Source organism: Hyaena hyaena, unplaced genomic scaffold (genome assembly GCF_003009895.1).
Source record: "Hyaena hyaena isolate Hyena2069 unplaced genomic scaffold, ASM300989v1 scaffold_621, whole genome shotgun sequence".
NCBI classification, from domain to species: Eukaryota; Metazoa; Chordata; class Mammalia; order Carnivora; family Hyaenidae; genus Hyaena; species Hyaena hyaena.
In genome coordinates, this window is record NW_024081249.1 from 118793 (window position 1) to 142876 (window position 24084).

Consider the following 24084-nt stretch of genomic DNA (forward strand, 5'->3'; position numbering starts at 1 on the left):
AGAGAGATTTTCTAAGAGTACTTGTAGCAATTAATTAATGGGACAAAAACTCCCTTATAATCTAATCAGTAAAGACTTTAATGAGTAAAGACTGAGATATTTCTGAAAAGAATAATAAAGGCTCTAATGAAAGCAAATGTTGACTCAGATCACCACAAAGCCTAGAAGATCTGAAACAACAAAATTAGAAAGGACTCCATGTACAACAAAAACAAACTATTCTCTTCTGATTTAGAATTTTCTGCATGTCTTTAGTGAGAAAAGTTAGCAGGGTTTACACCAGAGCTCTCAATATCATTTATAGTGTGCTGGATATAATACCACTTAAGTTTAACTACAAAGCAATTTGCATTTAGTTATTTTCCCATGCAGTGGGTTCAGTTATTCTACATTCATTCTTCTGTGGTTTTCAAGATACTGAAAGAACTCATCCAGGTTTTATTCAAGATGAATATCCAGTTTAGTCAAACCACAAATGACTACTTTGGTTAAGTGCTTTGTGTTGATTCCTATCTGCATGTCCCACTTATGTCAGTTGTTCAAGAGGAACCTCTTGCTGCATACTTTAAAATTATCTGATTCCTCTTGCCATCTTTGGTACAAAGAGCTGTTTGACCACAAAGTGCACAGTGGCTAAAAAGCACTCAGGAAGGGGTGCCTGGGTGGCTCAGTCGGGTAAGCATCTGATTTCGGCTCAGGTCATGATCTAATGGTTCGAGCCCTGCGTCGGGCTCTCTGCTAACAGCTAGCCCTGAGCCTGGAGCCTATTTCAGATTCTGTGTCTCCCTCTCTCTCTGACCCTCCTCTGCTCATGCTGTCTCTATCTCTCTCTCAAAAATAAGTAAAACATTAAAAAAAATAAAATGCAGTCAGGAACTCTCACTTTTACTACAATACTTATAGAGCACATATTATAAGCCGGGTGCTCTGTCAGGTGAAAAGTACACAATTCTACCCTATAGACCACAGAGTCTAGAAAGGGACAATGATAAGTAAACAAATAAATTACAAGATCATGTAAAAAGGGCATCAACAGAAAGAAGCTTCTGTGCCACCTGGGTAAGAAATGATACAGAAGAAGGAATGGTTAACTCCTTCTAGAGTTATCAGGAAAGGTTTCACAGAGACATAAAAGTAGTATGAAGTGGAACACATCTCTCCCATTATAAACCTAAAGAATCAAGGTATCTCTTTTATTTAAACATACTTTCCTAGCTCATGAGTTTCCTTTGAGTGAGAAATACATTACAAAGAAGAATGTTATACTGAGTTGTCCTTAACCTTCAAAAAATTCTATGTCCTGTAGCTATAAACTATAATACCACAAATCTCCAACTTCTCACCAGATTTTCAAAGTGTTTTTATAAGGTAAAGATTCTGGAGAATATGTTACATATGATTAGAGAACATTCCATATCATTGCTTTTTGTGACTTCATGCTTACTTTACTAGGGTGCTATAATTACCCCATAAAACAAGAAGTGAAGTAATAGATGAAAAAACATTCACTGAATTTCCCTCTCACCTAGGCTATCATCTGGAATCTCTGAGTTTCTCAACCTTTCTCTAAAGCTATTAATATTATTGCTGTGTTGACCTTTGCTGCTGTTTGCCATTTTGAAATTTACAGATCACCAAGCACCAGTAAATCTTGTCAGAATTAATGCAAATGTAAGACACAGTCATTACCGACTCCTTGAGTAAAGAATAGCTTGCTACAATATTATTACTAAGACACAATTTATCCTGATTGCCAGAAAAATGAGACACCTTGAAAGTAAGCAGTAAACTCACTCTGAGAAATAAATTTCACTGGCATTGCCCACACAGAAGTTTGCTCACGCAGATGAATGCTGTCAGTGCAGCGAGTGGCAAAGTGATTGATTCACTCCTGAGCATCTCCCATCTCCTCCTGCTAGAAAATGAAAGTTAATTTGTTCATTCCTTCTCTTCACCACAGTACACGTTTTAGGGGCTGAACTTAGAAAATGGAGATGGGTAAATCATGGTCCATATGACTCCTTTTTTACCAATGGACACTGAATGTGTCTTGTATTTTAGCCCTGCACTTTTCTTTCATAGGCCTCCCATGAATTAATATACTAATGAATTCCAAGCCTAACAGAAAGCATTCTCTGCTCTGTTGGATGTGTTTATGTTTCTGCTATATAAATATGTGGCTCCATAGAAGAGACAATATATAGGTAGCAGAATTCCTGTTCATGACAATTCCATCTCCTCAGTGCATTTAAAAATCTCCATGAAGAATTCTTGTGATGATGTTTATGGAACTGAAACTTTTAATTCTGTAGCCTTCTTAGAGGAAGAGTGTAAATAAATTAGCAAACCTTGGAAAACAAACCTAAAATAAATAGAGAAAAACCAAGAAACAAACTCTTAACTATAGAAAACAAACTGATGGTTACCAGAGGAGAGGTTGGTGAGAAGATAGATGAAATAGGTGATGAAGATTAAAGTACACTTATCATGATGAGCTATGAGTAATGTATATAATCGTTGAATCACTATATTGTATACCTGAAACCAATATAATACTGTACATTAACTATACTGGAATTAAAATAAAAATACATTGATGTTGTTACATCAGTAGGATAATAATTTATGCAGCTGAAAAAGAGGAGAAACCATTCAATAGCAATAGCTAATAAATATGGAACACCAGAATTTATAAAACATTTTCGCAGAAATATCTTACTTGATCCTCTTAACATTTCAGTGAGATAGGAAGAAAAAATATTATCATATCCCTTTTACATATTGACAAAAGTAAAGGCTGATCAAGGCTATAAAGCTATGTAGTCAGTAAGTAGTAGAACTTGAACTTTTGTCTCTAGAACCCAATATCTCAACACTTGCTAAAACAGAAAAGCATAGAGTCTCCTAGAGACTATATTTCCTATAGTCATTTTATGATTGGAAATGTTCTCTAGTGTGTTCAGTCTAATGAATACTTTTTCAGGGCTTATAAAGTACATAAATAACAGCTAAATAAGAAATAAAAAATTTTAGTTAATTATAAGCACACAAACAACTAAGAAAAACTAGGAAAACAATGCATGACTGAAATGAAAATTCAACAAAGATATATAAACCATTTTAAAAATTCTAGAGCAGAAAAGTACAATGTCTAAACTGAAGAATTCAAGAGAGAGCTTCAAAAGCAAACTCTCCCATGCAGAAGACAAAATCAGTGACCTATTTTGAAATTATCCAGTCAGAGGAACAAAAAGGAAAAAAAATGACAAACAGTGAAGAAAGCCTCCATAACGTACAAGGCACAATCACAGAAATGATATTCACATATCATTTCTGGGAATTCCAGTAAGAAAAGAGAAAGAAAAAGTGACAGGAAGTATATTTAAAGAAAAGAGGCTTGAAAACTTCCCAGACCTGAGAAGATAAATAGACATTCAAATCCATGAGGCCCAAAGTAAATCAAATGGATTGAATCCAAATAGAGCCATAATAAGACACATTATAATTAAATTGTCAAAAGTCAAAAAATAAAATGGAGACATGAAAACTTTTCCAACAAACAAAAGCTGAGACATTTCATTGCCACTAGACCTGCCCTAAAAGAAGTGCTAAAGGTTTTCCATTGATCTATGTATCTGTTTTTGTGACAGGTAGGGGGATGGGTTAAATGGGTGATGGGTTAAGGAGGGTACTAGCAGTGATGAGCATTGGGTATTGTATGTAAGTAATGAATCACTAAGTTCTACACCTGAAACTAATATTACATTGTATGTTATCTAACTAGAATTTAAATAAAAGTTTGAAAAAATAGGAAGAGCTAGAGAGTTCTTTGAGTAGAAGTAAAATGATGCTAATTTACATCATAAAAACATAAAAAGATAACATAAAATTCATTAGTAATGGTAAATACTAAATGGTCAAAATTAGATTCTCTAATATGGTAATGGTGATATGTAACTCACTTTCAACTCCACTTTAAAAGTTTAAAAAATGAGTAAAAATAATCATAACTATAATAATCTGTTACTGAATACACAGAATAAAATATGTAAATATAACATCAATAACTTAAAGTGTGAGGGGTGGGGCGCCTGGGTGGCTCAGTCGGTTAAGCGTCTGACTTCAGCTCAGGTCATGATCTCACGGTTTGTGGGTTCTAGCCCCACGTCAGGCTCTGTGCTGACAGCTAGCTCAGAGCCTGAAGCCTGTTTCATATTCTGTGTCTCCCTCTCTCTCTGACCCTCCCCTGTTCATGCTGTCTCTCTCTCTCTCAGAAACAAATAAAATATTTAAAAAATTTTTTTTAAAAAATGTGAGGGGCAAGAGAAATATAAGTGTAAATTTTAAAAATGCCATTGAAGTTAAGTTGTTATCAGTTTAAAATAAAATGTTATAATTTTAAGATATTTTATGTAACCCTCTTGGTAACCACAAGGAAAAAACCTGAAGTAATTACACAAAGAAGCATCATAAAGAAGTCAAAACATACAGATACCCAAAGACATCAAAACACACACAAAAGACAGCAAGATAATAAGCAGGGAACAGTGGATCTACAAAATACCAGAAAACAATGAAATGGCAACACAAATTCTAAGATATCAATAATTATCTTTAAACAAAAATGGATTAAGTTTTTCAATCAAAAAACAAAATAGCTGAATGAATTAAAAAAACAAGACCCAGTAATATAAGAAACTGCATACAAAAGACTCAATTTAGCCTTAAAGACACACTTAGACTGAGAGTGAAGTGATGGAAAAATGTTTCAAGCAAATGGCAACCAAAAAAAAAAAAAGAAAAGCAGGGATGGCTATATTTATATCAGACAAAGTAGACATTAAACTAAAAATGGTTAAAATTTTGAAAAGGCAAACAAGTTCATTATATAATGATAAATGGTCAATCCAATAATATAGAACATTGTAAATATTTATGAACCCAACATCAGAGCACCTAAATATATAAAGCAAAAACTAACAGAGCCAAAAGGAAAAATAAAAGCAATACAATAATAATTAGGGACTTGAATATCCCACTTTCAACAATGGATAGATCATTCAGATAGAGAATCAATAAGGAAATAGCAGATATGAACAACGCTAAAGACCAAATATAATCCAGACATACACAGAATATTCTATCCAACACCAGCAGAATACACATTCTGCTTAAGTGTACATGGAATATTTTCTATGATAGACCATATGTTAACTAGCCACAAAACAAGTCTTAGCAAATTCAAGAAAATTGAAGTCATACCAAGTATATCTCTGACCACAATGTATGAAAGTAGAAAAGCAATAACAGAAGGAAAACAGGAAAACTGATATAAAGTAAACAGGACTCTCCTGAATAATCAATGGATCAAAAAAGAATGAGAAAATAAAATAAAAAATCTGTCTTGAAACAGATGAAAACAAATACAACATACCAAAACTTATGGGATGCAGCAAAACCAGTTCTAAGAAAGAAGTACAAAACAATAAATATTTCCATTACAAAACAACAATGTGAAATAAACAATTTAACTCTATGCTTCAATGAGCTAGAAAAAAAAGAACAAACTAAGACCAAAGTGAGAAAAGGAAGGAAATAATAACAATTAGAAGAGAAATAAATAAGGCAGAGAACAGGAAAATGATAGAGATGACAAAACTAAGAGTTGATTCTTGGAAAAGATAAAGAAAATTGCAAACCTTTACCTACACTAATGAAGGGAAACAGAAAAAAGGACCCAAATCAAAATTATAAATGAAAAAGGAACATTAAATTGATACCACAGAAACATAAAGAATCATAAGAAGCTACTATAAACAACTATAAACCAATAAACTGGACAACTTAGAAGAAAGAGAAATATTCTTACAAACATAGAACCTACTAAGACAGAAGAAAGAAGAAATAGAAAATCTGAAATGATCAATTACTAATAAGGAGACTGAATCAGTTTTTTTTTTTTTTAAATCTTCTAATAAGGAAAAGTCTAGAACAAGATGGCTTCACTGGTGAATTTTATCAAATATTTAAGGAATTAACCCTAATCTTTCTCAAAATCTTTTTAAAAAATCAAGGAGGAGGGACACTCTCAAACTCATTTTACAGGGCCAGAATTACTCTGATATCAACACCAGAAAGGGACACTACAAGAAAATAAAACTACTAGCCAATAATGCTGATGAATATAAAGGCAAAAATCCTCAATAAAATACTAGCAAGTTTAATTACAGCACATTAAAAGGATAATTCACCATGACCATGACCATGGGATTTATCTCTGGGATATAAGGAGGATTCAACTTACATAAATCAATAAATGTGATACATTACATTAATGTAAAAAAAGAAAAAAATCATACGATCATCTCAATAGATACAGAAAAAGCATCTAACAAAATTCACATCCATTCAAGATAAAAATTATTAACAAAGTAGGTATAGAAGGAGTGTAACTCAACATAATAAAGGCCACATATGACAAGTTCAGAGCTAACATCATACTCAGTTGTGAAAGACCAGAAATAAATCTAGACTTTATTCTAAGATTATCCTCTAAGAAGAAAAACAAGACAAGGATGCCCATTCCCACCAGTACTATGTAACCTCGTACTACTAATTCTCACCAGAGTAATAAAGCAAGAAAAAGAATTAAAAAGCTTCAGAATTGGAAAATAAGATGTAAATTGTTCCTGTTTGCAGATGATATGATTTTATATGCAGAAAATCCTGCAGACCACACCAAAAAACTGTTATCTAACCAACCAAATCAGTAAAGTTGCAGGATACAAAATTAACATACAAATATCAATAGTGTTTTTATTTAAAGGGGTACATGCATCCCAAATGTTTATAGTAGCATTTTCAACAATAGCCAAACTATGTAGAGAGCCCAAATGTCCAATGGCTGATGAATAGATAAAGAAGACATGGTTTGGGTACATATATATATATTAATATAACATATATTATATATAATGGAATATTACTCAGCCATCAAAAGGAATGAAATCGTGCCATATGCAATGATGTGGATGGAACTAGAATGTATTATGCTAACTGAAATAAGTAAATCAGAGAAAGACAAATACCATATGATTTCACCCATATGTGAAATTTAAGAAACAAAACAGATGAACATATGGGAATGGAGAGTGAGGGAAGAGAAGAAAACAAACCACAAGAGACTTAAATACAGAGAACAAACCACAGGTTGATGGAGGGAGGTGGGTGGAAATTGGGCTAGATGGGTGATGGGTACTAAGCACGGCACTTGTCATGAGCACCAGGTATTGTATGTAAGTGATGAATCACTGAATTCGACTCCTGAAACCAATACTGCACTGTATGTTAACTAAAACTTAAATTAAAAAAAGGGGGAAAAATAAGTTGTGTTTCTATACAATAACAGCAAATTATCTGAGAAAGAAATAAAATACTTCCATTTGCAATAGCAGCTAAAACAATAAAATATGTAGGAATACATTTAATCTAGGAGGTGAGAGATTTCTACACTGAAAACTATAAGTATTGATGAAAGAAAGAGAAGACACAAATAAATGGAAAGTTATCCCATGTTCTGAATTAGAAAATTTAGGGGTGCCTAGATGGCTCAGTCAGTTAAGAGGCTAACTTCAGCTTAGGTCATGATCTCATGGTTCACAAGTTTGAGCCCTGCATTGGGCTCTGTGCTGACAGCTTGGATTCTGTGTCTCCTTCTCCCTCTGCCCCTCCTCTGCTCATGTTCTGTCTCTCTCTCTCAAAAATAAACATTAAAAAACTTTTTTATAAAGAAAATTTATATTGCTAGAATGTCCATACTACCTACCCAAAGCCATCTATATTCAATGTAATCCCTACCAAGTTTCCAATGACATTTTTTACAGCAGTAGAAAAAAAATCTGAAAATTATATGGAACCACAAAATACTCCAAATGGCCAAAGCAATCCTGAGAAAGAAGAACAAGCTGGAAAGCATCACACTTCCTGATTTCAAGCTATATTATAAAGCACAGTAATCAAAACAGTATGGTACTGGCATAAAAAGCAGACCCAAACACCAAGGGAACAGAATTAAGAGCCCAGAAATAAACCCATGTATATAAGTTCAACTAATATTTGCAAGAGAGCCAAGAACATTCAATGAAGAAAAGATACTCTCCTAATAGATGGTGCTGGGAATATTGGATATTCACATGTAAAAGAATGAAACTAGACTCCTATCTTATGCCAAAAGTAAAAATTAAACAAAGTGGATTAACACTTGAATGTAAGTGAAGAAACCATAAAACTCCTAGAAGAAAACAGAAAATATCTTCTTGACAGGGTCTTTGCAATGTTTGTTTGTTTGTTTGTTTGTTTGTTTGTTTTTGATATGGCATCTAAAACATAAGCAATAAAATTAGAAACAAACAAGTGGGACTACATCAAACTAAAAAGGTTCTGCACAGCAAAAGAAATGATCAAGAAATGATAAATCAACCTACAGGATAAGAAAAAATATATTTACAAATCATTTCTCACAAAAGGTTAATATCTAAAATATATAAAGAATTCATACAACTCAATAGCAAAAGAAAAAAACCAATTAAAAATGAACCAAAAAAACTAAGCTTTTCCAAAGAAGATTTACGAATGGTCAAGAGGTACACAAAAGGGTGCTCAACATCACTAATCAAAAAGTAAATGGAAATCAGAACCTCAATGAGATATCACCTCATGTCTGTTAGAATGAATATCATCAAAAAGAGATAACAAATGCTGGAGAGGAAGTGGAGAAAAGAGAACCTTTGTGCACTCTTGGTGGGATTGTAAATTGATACAGCCACTTTGGAAGTCAGTATGGAGTTGCCCAAAAAAATTAGAAAATGAATCACCATACAGTACCCAAGGAAAAGAAAAAACACTCTTGAAAGAGAGACAGGTCCTAAAGTTGTGGTGATGAGAGAATCACAAAGCAGGGGGCCAAGACTCTCCAGGAGTTGAAGCATTGTTCTCCTGGCTCAAGCCTCTTCTATTTTTGCAATTTGTCTGAAAAGAGCAAGCACGGACAACATAGTTTTTGGCATCTTGACAGGCCATGCACCTGCAGTGTATTCATTCCATAATGGATCATGAGTACATCCGGCGCCAGACTAAGCATTCTTATCCCTGGCCTGGCACCCATATGATGTCCTTATGGAGAGAATGAGGAGTCCCAGAGGCTTTCCTCCTGGGAATGGAACTGCTTTCAGTTCCTTGCTGCTCTATCCTTTTCTTTCAGGACATTCTCATGGTGCCTCTGGCTTCTTGTTCTCCAACACATTCTGTTGAAGAGATGTTCATAGCAACCCCATGTTTATAACGTCATTATTTATATACTCAAACAACATAAGTGTCCACTGTAGATGAATGGATAAAGAAGTTGTGATGTGTGTAAATGTATACACACACACACACACACACCAGAATATTATTTGGCCATAAAAAAAAAAGGAAATCTTGCCATTGTGACAACATGGTTGGAGAACTTGAGGGCATTATGCTAAGTGAAAAAGTCTGACAGAAAAGGATAAATACTCGCTGATCTCATTTATATGTGAAAGTTTCTTTTTTAAAAAAGAAAGAAATTAAAAAAGAAACACATAGAAAAGAGATCAGATTTGTGGTGATCAGAGGCAGGGGGTGAGAGATAAAGGAATTGGATGAAGATGGTCAAAAGGAACAAACCTCTAATTGTAAAATAACCAAGTATTGGGAATGTAATGTAAAACATAATGACTAGTCAACACTTCTATATGGTATATTTGAAAGTTAAGAGAGTCAGTGCTTCTCATCACAAGGTAAAAAAGACATTTTCTTCTTTTTTTGTATCTATACAAGATGAAGGATATTAACTAAACCTATTGTGGTAATCATATCAATATATACGTAAGTGAAGTCATTTATTCCTTATACTTTAAACATATAGTGCTGTGTGTCAGTTATATCTCAATAAAACTGGGGAGAAAAGATTATAAGATTTTAAAAGTAAGTTTCATTTTGATAAAACATCATCTTGAGAATAAATTATAAATATAACAGGAAAATGCTAGTGTGTGTCTGCTTATAAAGACAGGTAACATTTCAGAACTTGTTTTGTAAATGAAAAAGTAATTTAACCAACATATTATTATGCTGCCTTAACTGCAACAAAAATTATAACTTTAAATCAGATTTGGGGAGCAGCCAGGCAAAATAGATACCAAAGTTATGTACTTATAATGTCAGCAACAAAAAAACGATTCACAAGTTGGGCATAGGGCTCCATGGTGCTTATGTCTCACAGTGAAAAACAAAACCAAAAACAAAACAGACAAATAATAACTCTGCTTGTTTCTTTCCTAAAATACAAGATGTTGCCCACTCTACTACCTAAAAGGCATAAATTTCAAGGCTTTATAAAGAGGTAAAATTACTGAATGCCTCCCTTTTTATTTTATTTTATTGTTTTTGTTTTGTTTTGCTTTGTTTTTTGTAATCCTCCTCAAAGACTTTTGGGAATGAAGTACGCATGATCAAATAATAAGTAAATATGAATAACAGTTACAGATCATTGAGATTTCTTCTGCTTTCTCCCACCTTAAGGGAAAAAAAACCCCTTACTTACTATTCTTTTCTACTAGGCACTGTTCCATTTCTTAATTTCCCTTTCTAGCAAAACTCCCCCTCATCAGATTTCCCACCCCACATCCCCACTCCTGCCACACAGTGTATCCAAAACTGCTCTTGCCCCAAAGCCACATGTCCTCCATTTTGCTAAAGCTCCTAGTCAGCCTTTATTTTACTCAACATACCAGTGGAGACTGACAGAACTGCCTCTTCTTTCTTGTTTGATAGGCTGTCTTTACCTCGGTTTGAAGGAAATCTCACTCTTTTGTTTTTCTTCCTACGTTTCCTGACTCCTTTTCAATTCTCTCTGCTAGTTTCACCTCTTCTCCCAGACTCTTAAATACAAAATGTCCTAAGAATTCATCCTTAGTCTCCTGCTCTTCCTCATCTAAATATGGTATATATGCTTAAAACTTCCAAATGTGTATCTCCATTGCAGACCTTTATGCCAAACTCTAGATGCACATATTCAAATGCCTATGTGATATCAAGGCATCATTTCAAAACTCACCATTTCTAAATATGGTATTTGATCTTCTTCACCTCCTTACAAAAGACATATAGCTTTCCCCATTAAACTAGATACTAATTTTTTCCTTCCAGTTGCTAAGGCTAACTAACAAACTTCACATAATCCTGGAATCATCTTTGATCATACCCCATATATAATCAATAAGCAAATTCTGTTAGTGGTATATTCAAAATATATTCAGAATCTGACCATTTCCCATAACCTCTGTTCAATCATCCCCATCTGAACCAAATTTAAGTTCTCAGATGTATTGCTGCAAACCTCCAACATATCTTTCTGTTTGACCCATATCCTCCAATCGTTTATTATTAACATAACTGTAACGATACTTGTAAAATGAAAGTCAGAGTGTGATACTTCTCTACATAAGAGCCATTTTACTTAGAAAAAAGAGAAGTCCTTAAAATGGCTCAAACAGGCCTCTGCGACCTGCCCCCACACCCAGATCTTATCTCTTACTACCCTCTTCCTTGTTCACCCTGATCCAGGAACATTGCCTCCTTACTGTTCTCCATATATATTTGGCACACTCTTAACTTTTGCAACAATTGCCCTCTCTTTCTGAAAGTCTCTTTCACCTGATATCCAATAGCTAACTATCTTATCCCCCTCAACTCTGTGCCCAAATGCCAATTTGTCAGTAGTACTCTGAAATCCAGTCCTACCTTCCTCTATGTCTCCCATAGTATTTAACACTTTCTAGCATACTATACAATCTACTTATATATTATATGTACTGTTTCCTTCCATGAGAATGAAAGCTACAAAAATGCAGGTATTTTATCTGTTTCATGGATATATCTATCTGAGCATCCATAAGAGTGTGTGGAAATAGTTGAAGATCAATGAATATTTTTGAACTAATGAATATTGCTTTAAGAATGAAGGCAAAAGAAAAACATAGGAAAAATAAAATGTATTGGCAAGATTGTCTGACCCATATTTCTCCCAAAAGAAACTTCACTGAAGATGAAAAGCCATCAATTCAAGTAAAAGATGGCACTAGGAAGGATTTTGTAACATAGCTGGGACAATAATCTAGAATGTCTTATGTTCAAGCCAATGTCCCTTGATTTACAATATGCTGCTCTCATGTGCTATCTGCCCCTCCCATGAAAGCAGAGGGGCTGCCTTATTAATAGATTGCATAAAGTTTTACCAACATCTACATAAAATTAAATTAAATAGGAAAATAAATCTACTATAGTCATATTTTATTTTATACCTAAAAAAGCTAGCTCTAAGGATATAAAATAGGAGAGGAAGGAGCTAGTAAGGGTATAGAAGACTTTGAACAACAGTGTCAACCAATTTGGTCTAACAGATATGTATAGAAAATTATATCCAATACCTCTAGAATGAATTCTTTTCAAATACACATATAATGGTAACCATGATAGACCATACAGTGTGCCAGAAATTCATAATGAGTTTTAAGATACTGAAATCAAACAGAATATGTTTTCTGACCATGGAGAATTAAATTTAAATCCATAGATCTATAAAATTTCTGAATATTTGTAAAATAAACAATATCTTATGATTAGCAAGCCAAGGAAGAAATCACTAGGGGAATTAGAAAATATTTTTAACCACTCAGTTTTATATATTGTGCTTCCCTCAAAGCACAATATATAAAAATTTATAGCATGCAGCTGAAGTAATGTTTTAATAAATTAATAGATTTAAATTCTTATATTTTTAAAATGTTTATTTATTTATTTTGAGAGAAAGTGCTCAAACAGGGGAGGAAAAGAAGGAGAGAGAGAGAATCCCACACTGTCAGCACAGAGCCCAATGCAGGACTCCATCTCACAAACCATAAGATCATGACCTGAGCCCAAATCAAAAGTTGGAAGCTTAACTAATGGAACCACCGAGGCGTCCCTTAAATTCTTATATTTAAAAGGAATGCTTGAGACTAATTATCTGTTTCCACTTTAAGAAACTAGAAAAAGACAAACAGATTAGGCCCTCAGTAAGTGGAAAATAAAAGAAATATTAAGATAGGAGAAGAAATTAAAGAAATAAAAGGCAGACAATAAAGAAAATTAACAGTCAAAAGTTGATTCTCTGAGCAGATTAATAAAGTTGATAAATTCCTGGAACAAATAAATGAGAGAAAAAGAGAAAAATTAATTATCAATATTAGGAATAAAAGTAACACAATGATCTTACAGACATTAAAATGAAATAAGCATATATTATGGAATAGCTTTATGTCAATAGTTCTGACAAAATAAATGGGGGAAAAATTGCTTTAAAGATCCAACTTAAAAAACCTGATAAAGAATGAATAGAAAATCTGAATCACCCCAGTATGTTAAAGAAATTGAATTCATAATTAAAAATCTTCCACAAAGAAAACTAAAGAATATTTCACTGATAAAATCTATCAAACATTTAAGGAAGAAAAAGAAGAATCTCATTAAAGCTCTTTCAGAAAATAGAAGAAGAAAATACACTTAAAAATTTATTTAAAGAGATCAGGCTAACCTGCTACCAAATGTCAGAAAACATTATTCGGAAAAAAATATATATATAATATATACACAATATATTATATATAATATGTAACATTATATGTAATATATATAAATATATACTGTCAGAAATATCTATATATCAATATATATGATGTCTGAAAACATAAGGAAAAAATATATAATATATAATATATACAATACATTGTATGTAATATATTATATATAATATAATGTGTATATAATTTATACATACAATACACAATATATCTAAAAAATAGATTAATACCCTTATGAATGTACATATAAAACTTATGAACAAAATATAAGTAAATATATAACTAAATCAATCCAGAAATATATAAAACAGAGAATATATCATAACTAAGTAGGGTTGACATTAAAAAATAAAAATATAAAAAATAAATCAAGGGGCACCTGGGTGCCACCGTCAGTTAAGCATCTGACTCTGGATTTCCACTTGAGTCATGATCTCACGGTTCCTGAGTCTGAGCCCCACATCAGGCTCCATGCTGATAGTATGGAGCCTGCTTGGTATTCTCTCTCCCTCTCTCTGCCCTCCCCCACTCTCTCTCTCTCTTTCTTTCTCTCACTAAGTAAATTTTAAAAAAACTTTAAGATATTTTTCAAAAATTAAAAAAAAATAATAATACATTGGTGCATATTGAAATCATAAGGATGAATGGCATCTGGCAAAATTCAGGGCCAATTCATGACAAAAGCTCACAAACTAAAAATGGAAGAAGAACTCTTCATTCTAATAAAGGGCATTTATGAAAACCCATACCTAACATTATATTTATTGGTAAATATTGAATAATACCCTTTGTCTCACAACTTCAGGAAACCTAGTCAGTGTGACAAGGAACAAAGAGAAATAAAAGTTATAAATATTAGAAAGGAAGTATTAAACTGTTTTTTATTCACTGGACTAAAATTATATCAATTAATTTATTATAGGTTATATATAAAATCCTAAGTAAGCTACAGAAAAAAAATACTAGAATAAGAAATATTACAAATTACAGAATAAGAAAATACAGAAAATAAACAATTGTACTAGCAGCAAACAATTAAAAACAAAATTTTAAAATAGTTTCATTTGTAATAACTAAACTGTAAAATACCTGTACACTGAATTATAAAACATTTTAAAGATGTTAATAAAGACCTAAATAAGTGGAGAGATATGCCATGTTCAGAAACTGAAAGAAACAACATTGAAATAATGTCATTTCTCCCCAAATCATCTAGATGCAACTCAATTTTGATAAAATCCCAGCAGTTTTTCTTATATAAACTTACAAGAAGAGTCTTAAATGTATATGAAATCCCTAAGGACTTGAGACAGAAAAAAAATTAAGAAAAGCAAAGTTGGAAGACTTACCAATCAGATTTTAAAACTTACTATAAAGTTACAAGACTCAAGATAGTGTGGCATTGGCAAAGTTTAGAAGCGATCTATAGAACAGAGATTCAAGAAATAGACCAACACATATGGTCAGTAAAGAAAAGAGAATCTTCTCAATAAATGGTGCTGAAAAAACTAACCAAAATGCAAGTTCATAATAATCTTAATTTAAGGAAGTTCATAGACCTAAAGATAAAAGCTAAAAAGGCATGAGAGAGAATATGTTCAAAGTCTTGAACGACTCTTACATAGTATACAAAAAGCACTAGCCATAAAAGAAACAAAATAATAAATTAGACTTTATCAAAATCAAAAAGGTGTGTTTCTAAAAATATGTTTTACAAAAAAATACAAGTCAAGCCACATACACACACCACAAAAATACCCAAAATATATATTTTTAAACTGCCACAAATTAATAATAAAGGGCAGCCCAAAGTTTTAAATGGGGACAAGACTATCCCCCAACAGAAATCAAAAGCATATTACAAACATACTCAGTATCTTTGGTTATCAAAAAATTACAAATTAAAGCCTAGTAATAATACTACTTCACAGTCACTACAATAGTTAAAATTAAAAAGACTAACAACTTCTAGTGTTGGTGAGGATACAGAATTACTGGAATTCCCATTGCTAATAGAATATAAAATGATACAATGGAAGAAATGCTTGGCAGTTTCTATAAAGTTAAACCTTATGTACTCTACAATTAAGCATATCTGCTCCTAAGTATTTACTTAGTAAGAATAAAAACATATATTTACACAAAGACTTGTATAAAATGTTTATAGTAGTTGTATTCAGAGTAGCCAAAAACTGGAAACAATCCAAACATCCAATAATAGGAAAGTAGATAAATATTTTGGTATAAAAATAAGGGACACACTACTGATAAAAAGCAACAGGACAAATTTCAAGAACACATGCATATGAAACAAGCCAGACATAAAAGCAGTATATGGTATATAACTTTGTCTACATCAAGTTTGCATACAATTCAATCTAATGTATAGTGATAGAAATCAGAATGGCAGCCACCTATAAGGTACTTGTACAGGAAAATTTTTGCAGGTATTAAAATATTCTCTATTTGCATTTTTGTTTTAGTGGGGAGGGGGCATGTGTGAGCAGGGGAGAGGGACAGAGGGAGAGAGAGAGAATCTTGGCTTCATGCTCAGTGCAGAGCCAGACATGGGGCTCAATCCTACAGCCTTGGAATTATGACCTGATCAGAAATGAAGAGTCAGATACTCAGCTGACTGAGCCACCTAGGTGGCCCAAAATGTTCAATATTTAGATTGAGATGTTGCTTACATGTGTGTATATTTGTATTTATATGTATAAAAACTCACTGAATTAAAAACATAAAATATATATGTTTCACTGTAGGCAAATTTTATTATAATAAAGTATTTTAAAATAGAAAACAATCTATCTGATTAGTCAAAAGTCATTGCTGAAATATTGTTATATGAACCCAGTTAGGGATGTACGTGTTCTTAAAGACAGAATATTGTTGAGGTGATAGGTGAAAGCCAAGGACATATTATTTGGTTGTTGGACTAGCAAAATCTTAAGAAATGCTTGAAAATAAAATGTGTCTGTACATATTTTAATATGGACACTAGTACATGGGCACTATGAAAAGAAAATTCACCGTGTCCCAAATTACATTACCAGATTATTTGGGATAGAGGTGTAGGTCTGGAATTCCAGATGCATAAACCATGAAGAGAGTATGGAAATAATTAAACATGTGGTCCGTATGCTTTGTATTTTCTGATGACTAAGTCTGAATTTTCTAGGAAATACAAAGCATATTTCAATTTTCTGAGTTTAATGTGCCTACAAATAGTACCAATGTTTTTAGCATTTCCATTAACCAAATGGCAATAGATGCTTAAATTTGTTTCATGGGTAGAAATATTGAAGCAAAGGGAAATTAAATTCATAATCACTAGCTACCAGTGTGATGAGTTTAAAGAACATTTCTAGCAGTTTCCTCATTGTCTTGTTTGTTCAAAGTCGGTTAACTAATATAAGTTATTTTTAATAAATAGACCATTTTTAAAGTAAGCATCCCAATCTGCTCTCCCAATAAATTATCAAGCAATGGAAGAGGAAACGTTAAAACTAACCTCTCAATTTCTAGTCTGAAGTACTTCTTCCAGTAAAGGAGAGCTCTCTACAAGCATAGAGGGCAAAATAAAAGTGAGTTAATTATAAAATCACAGGTGAGTGATGGCAATAGTTCTCTGAATGAATAATATAGTGCACCTGAATTTTCCTTTACTGTAGGTAATCACAAAAGTATATTTAATTTATTGTTGGCATATGCCACTATTTCCTAAAAAGCTTTTCTTAATTGCTGACTTAGAATTTTTTTCATCTTTTCAAAATATAGTTCATTCCAAGGAAGTTTAAAATGAACTCTTTTCAGGTTATCTCTTTATCACCTATATAGTAATTCCCAATCTTTTTATGGTCACAGACACTTGTTAATTGGATGGATGCTGCTATAGATTCTTTCTTCAGGAAAAAAAAAATATATATGTATATATGCTTGTACACCTACAATTTTACAAGTAATTTCCAGAGATCCGTGAGCTAATGATTAGGAAACCCTGCTATAAAAGAATCACATTTGAAATTCATAGTGATTCTTTTCAGAGGCCAATTTAATTTTATTATTCAACATATTGGATAGAGAAGTGGATTCACAATGAGGAGCTTGAGAAACTCCTTTTTAGATTTACATGTAAAATACTCATTTGTTAGAGATGATACTTTGAAAATCTGTTAAGAAAATGCATAATTGAAAAAATGTTCCATGATTTCATTTTAGTTTTCCAGAAATTCAATCACAACTTCTTCTATATTTAAAAATAGGGGCCCCTGACTGGCTTAGTCAGTAGAGCATGTGACTCTTGATCTGGGGTTGTGAGTTCAAGTTCCATGTTGGGTGTGGTGCCTACTTAAAATTTAAAAAAAAAAAAGAAAGAAAATAAATGGTCCAATAATGTGAAAAACAGGTTGCGAAAAACAGGGTATTCAGTTTAGCGAATATGCTTGAATAGATTTCCAAACCTTCAGGAATAACTCCAAGACCACCCCTCCACTCCCACCATAGTTCAGAGTTTTGAACCTAATTAACTAATTGGGAAAAAGAGAAATAGTTAAAAGTTCCTAAGAAAAAATATCTTAATTTCAATACAGAAAGGAAGATATCCTCTGACAGAGAGACTGTTAAGAAAAAAGAAGTTTGTGGCAATATAACCCCCATATTTACATTGCACTGCTCTTTTAAATACCTTTGGTTTGTTTCAGTATGTTATTTGTATTTTGTTTTAAAAAGATTTCTTAAGAGCAAATTGTTCCCATTTTCATTAATAACCTGGGGTGACACAAAGTGAACTGGGTACTATAAATTACCATGAAAAGTAGTAAGCCAACAATTTGGCAGAACAAAGCCCCAAGGATATGACAAGCAGAAGGGAAATATGGTGTTTGCAACTGCAGATTAAAATTGAGGAAGAAAAAGTTTCGAATTGCAAATACCATATTAAAAGTGGACACTACTCATGACTGTTTTATGCAATAGCTTTGCAGGCCTGAGGTGAGAAATAAAAAATTGGTTGCTCTATTTAGTGCCATTGAATACTTGGTCTACTTTTGTTTCCTCAAGTTCACTAAAGTATTTGTTCTTCACTAGAAGTATACATCAAGGTCATTTACCTTTGATTGCTTCCAGCTAGCAAATATTTTCAGGAGCTTTAAAACTTTACTTTGGGCACAGTCATGAGCAGATAGCTTCATAAGGCCACTTAATGTGTGACCATGACTAAGTTTTGCTGTGTTTACAGACATTTTGTTACAGAATCAAAGCTAACTTTTTTTCCCTAATTCTTTTTGCCACAGAAGAACCCAGACATGCTCTATTTGCAAACTGACTGCATGAAACGAAAAGCACAGTAATTCTGAAGCTGTTGGCTTGGATAAAATGAGAACGCAATTAAAAAGGAAAAGGTTAGTAAAAGAACATGCTGAGAATTGAAAATAAAAATCTGAAATGATGTCCCAGCCTGCCCATAAGGTCTTTGTCACATTGTAGAAAACTATCTCAAATGCTCTACTTATCCCAGAGTCCATGTTCTTTCCCTGCTGTTTGTTGCCTATTCTTATTTTTTTATGTTTTTAACAATTTCTGCAAATAACCAAAAGTATTTATATTCAGAATATTTGCTGTATTACCCTGATGCTAATAATTACTTCAAATCATTTGTTCATTTGAGTATTTGAGAGAGAAAAAATGATTTATAGAGCTCTATCATATTTTTCTTTTAATTCTGAACTTTTTTCCCAAAACCATGCTATTTTCACCAAGCACATTACTACTATATTCAGGAAAATTCCAGCCCATATTTTAAGCTTGAGAGCATAAATATACTTGAAAAGGAGAAAAGTCTTTTTTACTTCATTTCTCTATAAACCAATAGTATATAAAACACAGATGCTTTTGAAACACGTTTCTTGGGATCACTGATTTAGAACAGAAGGGGACCTTGGAGATCATCTAGGGAAACACTCTCACTTTGCACATAAAGAAGCTGTGGCCCATATGATTTACTGAGGGTGACCCATTTAGTGGCAGAGCGGGTGCTAGATAGCTCGCAGGTCCATAAACCAAAAGCCCTGGTGATGCTAAATATATGTGCTGGAGTCAAAATCCTCCCAGCTGATGAGGAGTAACTTCATTCTTCTATTTTCTGTTTTCACAATGACTGCCCTGTTTTAGGTTTTAATCTTTCTTTTATAGGACTTCAAATTCCCATTTTTGTAAGTTACTTATCTAATACGCCAGTACTCCACTAGTCTTCCTAAGAGTTTCCTTTTGTCTACTTTGGCAAAGCGAGCCCTCCTTTTCTCCGGGGCTCTTTAGAAAATGATTGCAACCAAAATTCACATCCAACCTAAAGTCTGATGTCCAAGAAGAGTTTTACCTGGATAATTTTAGTGATGAGATAAAGTCAGCTTCAATGATTGATCCAAGGTAGACACAAGAAAGAGGGCAGGTTCCATATGGAAGAAAGAAAATTTGATTTATGACCCATTTCATCAAGGCAATCTAAGTCTCAGAATTAAGGGAGACCTGGTCATAGCTATTCTCACATTTCCCACAGGGTGCACCTTGTAACTCTGAGGCACAAGACAGTAGTGTTAATGATTTTGTGGCCAGGTAAACTTAGGAAACCACACATTTAACACCAAGTTACATGGATTTCTTTCTTATAAAATTCTCAGAGCCTTTTATGGTAACAGGCGTAGTGACATACCAAGATGGGAAAATTATAGACACTGTGTCCCAAATTTATATGAGCAAGAAACTCTTGTGCAAAGGATCCCACAGAATTATGGTTTTGAGGGATATCACTGGGGAAAATGCTAATTTAGACCAATTTGACAACTTATATCTTACTTACAAGTGCTAGAGTCAGAGCAAGAACCAAATCTCTTTATTTTCAACCTAGTGTTTATTAACAGGAACATTTCTGTTTATCTTAGCCTTTTCTGGTTGCAGACAACCCTCCAAGCTACATCAAATAAGAAAAGAAACAATGAGGGGGCAGAGACAAGCAGGAGCCTCATCCCACATGATGTGATCACAGGCCTCAAGAAGGGTCGGTCTTAGAAGAGGTGTGGAGATTGCCATCTCTAGCACAAAACTCAAATTGAAAGGTTTAATTCTTTGTACTGAAGAATCTGTTGCATGTAAAAAGAAAAAACATTAAACTAAATTAAACTTAACTTTTTTAAATTTAAGTTTATTTATTTTGAGAGAAAGAGTACACGCATGTACACACAAGTTGGGGAGAAGCAGAGAGAGAGAGGAAGAGAGAACCCCAGGCAGGCTTCGTGCTGTCAGCCCAGATCCCAGTGCAAGGCTCAGTCTCACGAACCATGAGATCATGGCCTGAGCCAAAATCAAGAGTCAGACACTTAACCAATGGAGCCATCCAGGTGCTCCTTAAATTAAACTTTAAATAAAATCAGACACAAACTTTTCTGACATAAGTTAAAGGAATCTTTTAAAAATACATTTAAAATTTTGTAGCTAAACCTCCACTGTCTAAAAAATGAAGTAGTTTTTAAAAGTGGAGTATTTTGAGCAACAATAGGAATAGTAACTGCAGTTGATTGAAAATATAATCAAAGAAGTATGTTTAATATGTTTGTGTGTGTGAGAAGATGAGAATCTTCCCTTTATAGAAGTTTTCCAACTAATAAATTAGGAAGGAATGACAGAATTATAATGTCACCCTAATGAAATAATGGATCTGGGCAATGATCATCAAGGCCCCTAGATCATAGAAAGGAAAACACAGAATACTCATCTGCCTCGTGATGGATTCTCCTCTTAAGTATTCTTGTCCTAAATCGAGCATATATTTGATCAATCCTCTATTTCCAAATACCTTTTATAGTAAACACAGAAGACAAAGGAACACATTAGATAATACCAGTGTGGTGCAATCAGCAAAATTAATAATGCCAGAAAGTTCACAAGGCAAATGGCTCTGCCTTCTTCAACAAATATTTCCCAGAGAAAAAAGAACAGGGAAATTATGATTTAAAGACATACTGACTGGGGAACCGGGGTGCTCAGTCAGTTGTGCCTGAATTCAGCTCAGGTCATGATCTCATGGTCTATGAGTTCAAGCCCCACCTCAGGTTCTGTGCTGACAGCTCAGAGCCTGGAGCCTGCTTCAAACTCTGTGTCTCCCTCTCTCACTACCCTTCCCCTGCTCACACACTTTCTCCCTCTCTCTCTCAAAAATAAACATTAAAAAAATAATGAAAAAATATAAAAATAAAGACATAGTGACTAATTTCAAATGTATGCCCTTTATTTGAATGCTAATTAAATATTATTTTTTAGTTGTGATAACATTACTATTTATTTTAAGTGGTTGCCTTTTAGAGATCTATACAAGCACTAATTTACAGGCACCTAATTTAAGATAATCCAGTATTGGGTGGGGCTTTTTAAAAACCCCTTGGTCTGAATAAATCCTTATTGAATAGATGAAAGAGAAAATTGCTGTACATTTTTAAGTTACATATTTTTCTTCCAACATGAACACCCTTTAATTTTTCTTCATTAAATCTAATATGTTGGTCTTGTTCAAGAAGGTATGTAAAACCCAAGTTCTGCCACTAACACTGGGTGTTAGACAAGTCATTTAATAACATGGAAGAAGCTTAAACACTTAGGAAAGTATAATATAAATCATAAAAGAGAAAAATGACACTCCATACAGGGAAGACTTTAGACCAGAGGTCAGACCTAGAAAGGGTCAGATAGTAAATATTTTAGGCTTTGGAGACCCTACAGTTTCTGTTGCAACTACTTAACCCTGCCGATGCAGCACAAGAGCAACCACAGACAATGTGTAAACAAATGAGATTGGCTGTTTCAATAAAACTTTATTTATCACACTAGACTTTGAGTTTTGTATTATTTTCATGTATTGTGAAATATTCTACGTGTGTGTGTGTGTGTGTGTGTGCGTGTGTCTGAGTATGTATACATATTATTCTACTTTTGATATCTTTCAACCATTTCAAAATGTAAGAGACCATTCTTAGGTTGCAGGCCCTACAGAGAAACAGAGACAGTGAGCCAGATTTGATATGCTGTAGTTTGCCAACCCCTGCTTTCTACATACCCTTTCCAAAGTTTGGTCAATAACCAGAATTTATTTCCTTGTTAATTTTATTCTATTTTTTAGAGCACTACAGAGACAGACATCTTTTTGTATACATTTACCACTTAGTTGGAGCATGATACCTAATTGCAGCATCAGAAACAAATGACTTTAATATGAAGGATCTTCAGTATATTTCTGTTTGAAATTTTTGTTTCATGTATTTTAAATATTCAGGTGAACAGAAACCTGGCAACTTTAAAAGTCTCTGGCAGGATCCAAGTTATAAAACACCTTGAAGAATTAGAGGCTATTAAAAAGATAACTTATGTGACCTTGAACAATTACTATTTATAACAATGCAGGGGACAACAGCAGGGGGAGAATGAGTTTAACTTAGGGACACTAAAGGCAATGGGGGGCTCAGTTAGAAAGAGACTATGAAGGAGAGATGTTGTGAGTCTACTGTGTAAGTGGGGTAGAGTGGTGTACATGTTTGTATTGAGATCTGAGGTAGAGGGCAAAGAATAAGAAGTCAGCAAAATGTGAGCAATAGCTAGGACAGTGCAGAGAAAAATCAAATTGCAACATATGTATTTCTCCCCAGTAAGAACAGTATTGGGGACAAGGGGGTGGTTTGAGAAGATAACCTTGGAAATAATGAGTGCTCAAAAGGCAATTTAATGACTTCTCTCTGAAAACTTGCATGCAAATAATTTGAAGACACAGTCAACCCATCTTTCCCAAATGCCTGAATCCTTAAGTAGCTGAGTCGAGAATGACTTCGATTCTAAGAAAAGATTCAAAGTGACAATATTTTATTAATCAATCTAAATAGTAAAGTAGCTATTATTTAAAAATTGCCCAATTAAGTGCCTGGCAGTGTCTTAGATGACACAAGCAGTGTACAAAATTCTCATATTTATAATAAGCGCTGAAGAAATAAGCGACCTTCCTAGGGTCCACATACCCAGAAAGAGGCCAGGCAGAAATCTGGAATCCAGCTTTGGCTCCAAAATGTAAGCTTTTCTCATTATTTAGTGAACAGTGTAGGCCTTACTTTGGTATCTCAGAGCTGTCTTTGCATCCTTCTTAATGTGGAAAATTGTAATGCACTAGAAACAAGCCAACAACTCTGCAGCAACTCAGACTAAAGGACGGCTAGGCCCAGGAGCTGGCGCCCCAGCTAACTCCAGACGCCATTTTCAACCTCCAGATTTGTAGCTTATGATAAAGGAGATATCACACAAATGACAGTTAAAAATCCAGTGAAAACTGGGCTTTTGACTATGATATATGTAC